The sequence below is a fragment of the Mchenga conophoros genome, linkage group LG3, assembly GCF_057382185.1.
Source record: "Mchenga conophoros isolate Kocher_MC1m ecotype Shallow Benthic linkage group LG3, M_conophoros_male_GT1.1, whole genome shotgun sequence".
NCBI classification, from domain to species: Eukaryota; Metazoa; Chordata; class Actinopteri; order Cichliformes; family Cichlidae; genus Mchenga; species Mchenga conophoros.
The window spans coordinates 76,193,393-76,203,848 of record NC_140528.1 but is presented as its reverse complement, the minus strand read 5'-3'; the positions used below and the strand labels follow the sequence as shown (position 1 = coordinate 76,203,848).

Genomic DNA, 10,456 nt, shown 5'->3' with positions numbered 1-10,456 from the left:
GCGTGCATGTGTACTGTTCCTGTGAAGCCGTGCACCTATAACAATATCCTCTCTGCAGTGGCCGTCTGTGCAGCACAGATTTCTAAAGGGCACTATATAGCGGGTATACTTCATACTGAATAACCCGTGGACTCGATTCAGACAAGCCGATGATGGATCAGTGGTCGTCTGCTGTGAGCTCATCAATCCTGCTTATTCTAACACCGGCTCCCTGCTGGCTCACCTTCACATTTCATTCGGAGCACCTACAACCGCATGCATGTTCCACATCTGCTCACAGGTAGCCAGACATAATCAGATTTTTAAAGAAAAGGGTAAGAAAGCCGTAACTCAATGATGTGGAGCTGTAGCATTCAACCTAGCATAAATCAATGTAGTAATTCGTGATTTGAAGGGAGTTCTGCCAACTAATAATATGTATCCTCCCTTTATAAAGATGTTTTAGGATTTTCCATTTATTTAGTGTAGTTAGGACCTGATATTTACATCTCATTTAATGTAAATTTGGTGCTATGGCTCTATTTTGACACACTCCTGTGTGTGAAATGCAGTAGGCAGGGACATGGAAAGTGGGAGGCATAAAGACCCCGAGCACAGAAGTGATCCAGCATCAGTGACAATATATTGTACAACATGTGACACTGATTAATTCACACACGGGATAGAAGAAGGAGCTCAGGTGAAGGTGGGCTGCAGTGACTTGTAAAGGTGCAAGTGGGCAGGTATAATCAGCTCAAATAGCATATATGCTCATACACAGTGGCCAAATGGATATGTAGAAGTGTGCTATCAAAACCATCACCTGGTGAGGGCTGGCAAGATGGAGTTATTGCCTGTCTGAATTAATTCTGTGTCCCATTTCTGACTCGTTTTATTTTTCAAGTGCCCAATTATTTCACAAAAAAATTTCCAGTGTTTTAAAGCAACAGTCCATGATAACTAGTTCAAGTTAAAAGCACCTGAAAGAAATGTTCAGTTGGCTCAGAGTAGTGTCTCTGGGACCACTCTGGCAATACAGAACAGCAATATTTTGGACAGGAAGTCAAGGTGAACTGCTTCATGAGCACTACTTGATAGCTTGACACCATTGCCGATGGTAGTCTCCTTTCAACCATTTCACCGTCACGTGACAGAAAAAGGTTTTGAGAACATTTAATGTTTAATCGCCCGTTGTTAAATAAAATATAATGTGCTAGAGCGACACGAACTTCCTGTCTCCTCCGCTGGCCTACGCGATGGGTTCAACCGTCGGACAGTCCAAGTGGCAGAGAAGAGAGCGTTTAGAGCAAAAGAGCACTCACAGTAGAGCCATGCCAGTTATGGTGCAGTACTTACCCTTTAGAGAAAATCATAGAAGTGACTTTTTATAACTGTGGGTCAACTTTCTCAGTGTATCGCCTCGCTCTTGTTAAAAGCTTGAGATGGGTCATCAGTAAGAGGCAGGCATGTTGTACATGGAAAGAGAGGTTTATGTGGTGAGCTGGAAGGATGGCTTTCTGACATTCTGAAAAGACACACAGGTGGTCAACTTCACACCATTTATAGATTATTCACATGGGGATTTAAAGGGAACTGATGGAATAAGTGATTGTGTATCAGTTTTAATAAAAGTTTACTTTTTTACACGTTTCTTGCACTGGGTTGGACTGAAGGTTGCTGTCAAAATTTCATTAGCTTTCTTAGCCCTAACCCCACAGGTTAGAGGTTTCTCTGCTCTGATTAAAGAATTAACTCTAAACTAGCACTGAACTTTAAGAACAAGTTATGTGTGGCTTTCAGAAAAAAAACAAAAGGAGCTTGTTATTTCAATTTTCGCATCCAAAATGACCAGAGCTTACCCTGCTTTACTTGGTGGTCAGGGTAATCTGGCCATAAGCTGCTCTGTCGAGCAAAGACTGGCATTTTATTGACTCAAATGGTACACTGGGCCATCTCTGCTCTCACTCAGAAACTCAACCCTCCCAATGTGCTCCAACTTTAACCCTAGCTGTAACCTCATGGGTCAGAGGATCCACTGCTGTGAATAAAGAGTTAACACTGATGCCAACTCTGAACTTTAAAAACAAGACATGTATGACTTTCTTTATATATATATATATATATATAAAAAAGACAGTTGACAATCAGATGGGGTCTCCCATCCAAGTACTAACCAGGCCCTACCCAGCTTAGCTTTTAAGCTCTCAAGTGATCCAACATGGTCAGTGCAGCCTGCTATTAAGTGGCTCCTTTGGGTACAAACAGGCAATTAATGGATTCATACAGTGAAACTAGCTGTCTGTGTAAATCTGACATAACTATAACCCTAGCTGTAAACCCAACCGAGGTCATAACCCTAACCCTGTCCCTTACAACATGGGTCAGAGGTTTCTCTGCTCTGACTAACTTTGGCTATACTCTATACCCAAAACTAAACTGTAGGAGCAAGACATGTAAGACTCTAAAACTGTCTCTGATCTCATTCAAAAGCCCGACCCACCCAATGTACTCCAATGCAAACACTAATTATGATGATCCATGAACAACACCAGCAAAGGAATATCAGATACACAGAGCGTGAGTAGGCAGGTGAGCTGATGGAGTCTGTTTTACAGGGAAGGATTCCAGGTCAAAATGATTAGCTTGACACAGACAGACAAGTAGATCTGACAAGAAACCCATGGAGGGAAGCTCCCTGTAAACACTTATTGTGCTGATTTTAACTCAAGAAGAGGTTTGGAAGTCTTTAGTCATTGACTCATCTCTCTGCAAACCTCTGTGACTTTAGGCGGTCTGAGCTGAGCTGTTGTGAGCTGCAGTTCGCCTACAGATCCAACAGATCCACAGAGGATGCCATCGCCCACGTCCTACACACCACTCTCAGCCATGTGGACAAGAAACAGGGTAACTATGTGCGAATGCTGTTTGTTGATTACAGTTCAGCGTTTAACACAATAGTGCCCTGCAGACTGTTCACGAAGCTCAGGGATCTGGGACTTAACAGCCGTCTGTGTGCATGGGTGTTGGACTTCCTCACTGGCAGAACTCAGGTGGTGAGGGTGGGCAGGTGCTTCTCCAACAGCATCACCATCAACACAGGAGCACCTCAGGGATGTGTCCTCTCGCCACTGCTCTACTCCCTCTACACTTCAGACTGTGTGGCCACCCATGGCTCCAACACCATTGTGAAGTTTGCTGACGACACAGTGGTGTTGGGTGCCATCTCCAACAACGATGAGGCGGCCTACATGGATGAAGTGAAGAATCTGGCATCGTGGTGCCAGGACAACCACCTCCAGCTGAACGTCAGCAAGACCAAGGAGCTGGTGGTGGACTTCAGAAGGGGTCAGCACAGAGACTACAAGCCCATTATCATCAATGGAGCTCCAGTGGAGAGGGTGCAGTCCTTCAAGTATCTTGGTGTCCACATCTCCTCAGACCTGACATGGGCTGCCCACATTCAGGTCCAGACCAAAAAGGCTAGGCAGCGCCTGTATCACCTACGACAACTGAGGAAGTTCAGGGTCTCTCCAAAGATCCTCAGGATTTTCTATACAGGCGCTGTGGAGAGCATCCTCACACAGAACATGACATCGTGGTTTGGGAACAGCTGTGTGAAGGACCAAAAAGCTCTCCAGAGAGTGATCCGTACAGCAGAACGCTGCTGCAGGATTGCTCTCCCCCCGCTTCAGGACACCTACACCAGGAGATGCCGGACTAGAGCAGCGCAGATACTGAAGGACCCGTCCCATCCTGGCAACAAACTGTTCCAACTTCTGCAATCTGGTAGAAGGTTCCGCATCTTCCAGGCAAGGACAGAGAGACTCAAGAGGAGCTTCTATCCCCAAGCCATCCGTGCCCTAAACACACACACCCGCCCTCTCACATCATCTATAATTGACTGAGACAGGACTCTTCCAGACACTAAACCAAGGCACAATGTACATTTCAATTCCTTTAATTTTAAATATGTTTATATTGTCTATCCTGTAAAATAGTCAGAGGTCTATTCATATTAATGTACAGAATTCACCTGCTTGCTGCTACTACTGCACATTCACCCAGTGTATATACTGTATGTGTATATATATATATATATATATATATATATATATATATATATATATATATATATATATATATATATATATATATGTTCTTCCTCTACACCCCCCCCCCCAATTTTTGCACATGTCGAGGAGCGTGTCAGGCTACACTGTGTGCTATACTTGTATAACTATGCATGTGACGAATAAAGAACCTTGAACCTTGTGGTTGCTAAACACTTTCACTTTCCAAAATTACCACTTACAGTTGATTGTGGAATATCCAGGAGGGAAAAATGACATGAACTGCCTACATTTGAAGTCAGAGAGCTCTATAGAACAACCCATCCTTTCTCAAATGTTTGTGAAGACAGGCTGCATGGCTTGGAGCTTGATTTTTACACCTGTGCCTATGGGGGTAATACACAGTAATATGCCCTGACAGGCAGGTTGGAGTTTTACTGACCAATGGGGCTAAGCTAGCCAGAATAGTCATTGCACTCTCCCTGCAGTATTCCAAGAGGAAGCTGTAAGTCAAGTCGAGCTTTTCTGTGTGTCAATATGTGAACTGTTTGAACTAGATGGTTTCATATAAAAATATGTCAAGTTTAAATATTGAAAGGTGGGATCCCCCTTTCAAATCACAAGCCCATAAAAGTATTTTCAAGGCAAAATATAAAACAATAGCTTTACTCTGTCACTGTTGTCTGTTGTCTTTCTCACCAGGAGATAGTTAATCTGCCCGAAGCAGGCTGTCTGCGGCAGCCAATATTAATGTTATTGATCATTGTCAGCTCTTGTGTTTCTTCCAACCTCAGATCACACTGGGGTGTGCAGTTTCTTTGCTTTTTTCTTTCCAGTAAAAGCTTCTTTTTTCATTAGTCCCCTTCTCTGTTCTTCTCCCCAATAACCTGTCTACTTTATTGCACACAGTCCTTAGAAAGTGACAACTTGGGAAACTGAATCAAAGTTTCAATAAAGCCTGGACTGCTGCAGGCTTTGACAAGTAAGGTGGAAGGAGTGGAGGAGTACAGAAAGAGACTGAAGAAGGACATATCGGTTCCAGAAAGATAAATAGTTCATGAAGCTGTTGACTCCACCATTTTGTTACTTTTGGCTAAGAATTTTCCACCCGCCTGCAGCTCTTTTTGCCTACAAATTATTCATCGCACTTCCCACAGGCCTTAGCTGTCAATCCCAGAATTAGGGGTTTGTAGGGAAGATGGGAGCTGGAAGTTTGTCGCGAGATCAGGTGCATGCATACTCAGAAAGAGCTTGATAAAACTATAAAAGCTATTATAATACCATACAATCATTTCAGCTACACTTTCAGACAAACTCTGAATACACAATCAAAGAGAAACGCAAAATTAATAAATATATGGATAGGAGACTTCAGTTCAAATCAATTTTATTTATATAGCACCAAACCACAACAACAGTCACCTCAAGGCTCTTTATATTGTAAGGTAGACCCTACAATAATACCTAGAGAAAAACCCAACAATCATATGATCCCCTATAAACAAGCACTTTGGCGACAGTGGGAAGGAAAAACTCCCTTTTAACAGGAAGAACCAGGATCAGGGAGGGGCGGGGCCACCTGCTGCGACCGGTTGGGGTGAGAGAAGGAAGACAGGATAGAAGACATGCTGTGGAAGAGAGACAGAGATTAATAACAAGTATGATTCAATGCAGAGTGGTCTATTAGCACAATTAAAAATGAAAGGGTTAAAGAATACTGAAGCAAATTTGAACAAATGCAAGAATTTGTCACATCTTATGAACGATTTAGTCTTCATGTAAATTTACATGTACTATTAATTTTGGTGCATTTAATTGTATATTTTCCGAGTGATTTATTTGTTTTTATTTATTTATCTATTTTTATTTAGTCGTTTCAGGTGCTCAAGGACTTAACAGCATGACCGCTGTCACCAATAATTTGCTTCTGATGCGTTCCCCAGCAAATCTTTAAACAAGGATCACTCATAAAAAATGCATAAATATGGAACTCTGTGATAATGTTGGGAAGAAATGCATTTCTTACAGTTCATATTTCATGAGTCAAAATGTTCATTTGTACAAAAGTAGCTCGCAGCTCAGTTTTGAAAAGTTTGGACTGCTGTGACTGTTTTGACAGCGCGACTGTAATCTTTTCGCTGCATCTGTCATTGCATATTCAGTGTGTGCGTTTCCACTCACATGCTGTAAACCTCAGACAAATTGAAAGTGCAGAATGTTCACACTGGGTTGGTAAAGCCATCAACCTGGAAATGGAAACCTTGTCAGCGGTGAAGAATTGATGGTCATGGCTTCCCAGCCACCCACAGTGACTCTCTCTGCAGGATTAGAACAACATTATTCAGATTGCAGATGAACATTAGACTGGGATATCGCTCAAATCACGACATACCGTATGTGCTCTACCTCAATCCAGCCAGTGTTTGTGAACATGAACAGCTGTCATCCAAAGCCAGAAATAGCACACTTCCAGGACTTACCTGCTGCGTCGAGCAGACTCGCTGCCTCAGCGGTGCTTCATAACCAGTGAGTGGAAATCAGATTTTGTGAGCCGGCAGATGTTTGCTTTATGTTTTCTATTAAAGCTAAAGGCGATTTTTGAATAGAGACAATACCAGTGTTCAACCAAACTTTTTTCCAGTATGTAAAAGCGATTGCTGTTCTTTCCCTTTTTTTTTTCCTTCCTCTGATGCACTACATATATGCAATATTGTAATATTGTATGCAGTATATACAATAGCTTCTGCTTCCACATCATCACCCAACCTGTCAGTAATACAAATGCAATCTAACATGTGTTCAATCTCAATATAGAATAATAAATAGGGATTGTGGGGTATAGCTCAGTGGTAGAGCATTTGACTGCAGATCAAGAGGTCCCTGGTTCAAATCCAGGTGCCCCCTGTTTTAGGGCAGGGATAGCTCAGTAGTTAGAGTGGTCGCCCCAAGGTCGGGGTTTCGAATCCACTGAATAGGTACCCTTGAGCAAGGTCCCGTCCCTACACACTGCTCCCCGGGCGCCTGCTTAGTGGCTGCCCACTGCTTCACTGAGTGAATGGGTCAAATGCAGAGAAAAGCAAGTAATTTCCCCACAGGGATCAATAAAGTATATATCATTACTATTATTAGATTTATTGTAGCTTTGTCCTGATTTCAGTATACCAGGCAGGTCATTGGGTCAAGACAGTGTGCACAGTATATACTTCTGTTTTTTTTTTTTTCTTATTTTGTTTGTTTTTGGAGATGAAGGGAAAACAGGCAAAAAAGTGTAACCAATTCGTGAAAGATTGCACTAATTCCCTTATGCAGTGGTCGTAAATCCAGCTACAGGCATCACCTTAGCATGACTGCAAATGATAAAAAACAACATTTAAATATTAATATAGAAAATTTCCACAAGTATTATACCTAGCAGAGATGGGCAGTAACGTGTTACAAGTAATGTGTTACTGTAATCCGATTACTTTTTTCAAGTAACGAGTAAAGTAAGGGATTACTATTAGGTAATTACATTACTGTTACTTTCACGTAAGAACTCTATGTTACTACGTTACTAACTAATCGCGATTTTTTTGCGAGAGTGTCTCATGACAGTGACGTAAGCGAGTGCGACGTTCGTGGCAACAGCTGTGTGCAGATCAAAAATGGATCATATAACAAGTGCGACAGAGTATGAGCGTGCAGCGTTTAAAGCGTGGAAGTACTGACCTTACTTTGAGTTTGATTCTGTAAAAAGTGACAAAAACATTAGCGTCCGCTGTTCACTGCGTGGGAAGAAAACTTCTTTTTCCATCGAAAAAACTCCTGAACTTCCGAGCAAGCACCAAATACGCTGCCGCTGGAAAGTGAAATTCACAGAGAAACTGCCGTATCCTTCCATTGACCACCGCGACACACCTGCACCAGGGTAAACCTCCGCCTGCCCCACTCCTGCTATACAGGTGAAAATAGAGCAACAGGACCGCTGAGTCTTTGATTTTATTTATTTTCTGCTGTGTTTTACTTGCATCTATTTGAAAGAGTGAGTGCAAACACAAAAAACTATTATATTTTATGTGCTAGAAAGTGTAGAGAATAGGTTTAAAAGTTAAACAAATTTCTTCCAGTCAGAGAATGCTGTATATAATTTAATGTTTGCTTGATGCATAAAGTTAAAAGATTAAAACTGATAAAACCAGTTTTAAAAAGAGATTTTTTTCATTTTATTACATTTTATATGATGGATTATGCAGAAACAGTAGAATTGGGCTGAAAGATCTATTGCTTTATTACTTATTTAGGGTGTAAATCCTGTTTTGAAAAGTAACTAAGTAACGAATTACTTTTGAAAATAAGTAATCAGTAAAGTAATGGGATTACTTTTTTCAGGAAGTAATCATTAATTAGTTACTAATTACTTTTTTCAAGTAATTTGACCAACACTGATACCTAGCCCGAGTGCCGACCCCGACCTATGCTCTGACAACCCTCACTAATATTTAACACAAGAAGTGCGCAAATAGGGAGGGAATAGTATTGTATTTTCTGTAAAGTCATTCTGTTTTTTCCACCTTTTAAATGCACTTTAGGAAGTTTGTAGTGCAATGGAAACATATGCAATGTACAGGCTTTTCTTATTTGCCCTGTTTGAAATCCATTTTATACTTTTAAATATAATTTTTGAGTAGAATTATTCTTTTTTTTTTTTTAAATGGATTAATTATTTAATAATGTAACACATTTTAGGCAGATGTACAACATAAAAGTGAAATCAGAGGTCAAATGTAACATGATAATTTTTTACATGCTGACAATACACACCACTTGTAAGAAGCATAGTTTCTAAATTACAAGGATTTCAGTTTTCTAGCAATGAATCATTAAGTTGACCTTTAAGACCTTGGTCAACTTAAGAAAAGCTTGTTAGTTCTTCATCACGCTGTCTGTGAACAATTAGCCACCACAAAACTGACGGGACTAGCTCCGTTCCTATTTAGGCTATATATAAGTGTAGGTTAATAATAGACATGGTCAAGATAATTCGGTGTTTGGTCTAAATGTGCTCCATGCAAGAAGACTAGTTTAACTGTATCATACTTGACACATGAGACTATGTGAGTGTTTGACTCCACATCCTCAGTGTGATTTTCTTTCCTGAAAAACCAGAATAAATTGCACAATACATTTTTTAAGCAACAACTTGCACAGAAATGCCAGATTAAGCAAAAAGATACAAATTTAAAGTTAAATATGCAAATTTATTTTATTATTATTTTTATTATTTTTTTGGTAAGGTAAGGTTAAAAAAAATATTAAAAATTTTAAAAGAAAATTATTTGATGGTTCGGGCTTTACAGAGTTAAGAAAACACTCTGACATCTTCTAATTTTCCTAATTTCACTCATATTTGTCCCTTTTCAGCGTTGGTCCTTCATTTTTTTGACCTAGCATAAATTATGCAAGCAATTTCAGTGAAGAGAAAGCAGCAGAGAAAAAAATGCCAGATTCTGAGAATATGGTGGCCAGGTTGAGATTGCAGGCATGTGCTCAGTGAACCTGCACAGTCACTGTTCTCTCATCAGTTGAATTAACAGAATTAATTATGACTCTCTGCCTGGGAACACTCTGCTGGCATTTACATGCGGTGACCCATAATCCCTTCTCTGCAGTGTTTATGCGTTTGTGTGTGTTCATGCACCTTACCCTTGAAAAGAACAGCTGCTAAGCATGGACAGTGATCACACACACACACATACCTACAGTCACACAATGGCACACGCACATTTTGCTGTACCTGCCTGTTAGCATTATTGGACAAGACAGCTCCCTGTGTAATTTGCATAGTGATATCATTTGGATAATATTGCAGCTAGCTTAGGCGCCACCTGCTTCTGTGCTGAAATTGCTGGTGAAAAATGGAGGCCAGGTGGGAACAGGGGTGTGGGGCTTCACGCAGCTAGAATGCAACCTTCTCCAATTATGATATACATCGTTATAATTGGGGGATGCGTGTCTTTGGGTGTAATTGTGCAAATCTTTTTTTGCCGTTTGACTGCGGTGTTTGCCCTTACGTGTTGACATCATCATAAACCGAATAAGCAGCTTTCTCTCACTCGTTCACTCAGCTCCATCGTGCATTCAGATTTTCTAAATTTGTACAGTTTCTGAAATAGTGAAATGATAAAGTCCCATTGACTTTGACTGGAGAGCCAGTTGTCTCTCACTCTTAGGCTACGTTCACACTGCAGGCTAAAGCACATCAAATCCGACTTTTTTGACCCTATGCAACCCATATCCAATCATGGTATGACAGTGCGAACAGCACAAATCCGATATTTTCAAATCTGACCTGGGTCACTTTCGTATGTGGTACTGAATCAGATACATACCTGATGTTTTAGAAAGCGACTGCTGTTTGAATGGTCATG

General features: G+C 40.8%; 1 non-coding gene across 1 annotated transcript; it reads left to right on the top strand.

Moving 5' to 3' along the window:
- Positions 1 to 6,881: 6,881 nt before the first annotated feature.
- trnac-gca (transfer RNA cysteine (anticodon GCA)) lies at positions 6,882 to 6,953 on the top strand. Its single transcript has one exon. It is a non-coding gene; the product is annotated as a tRNA-Cys (tRNA).
- The last annotated feature ends 3,503 nt before the right edge of the window (positions 6,954 to 10,456 follow it).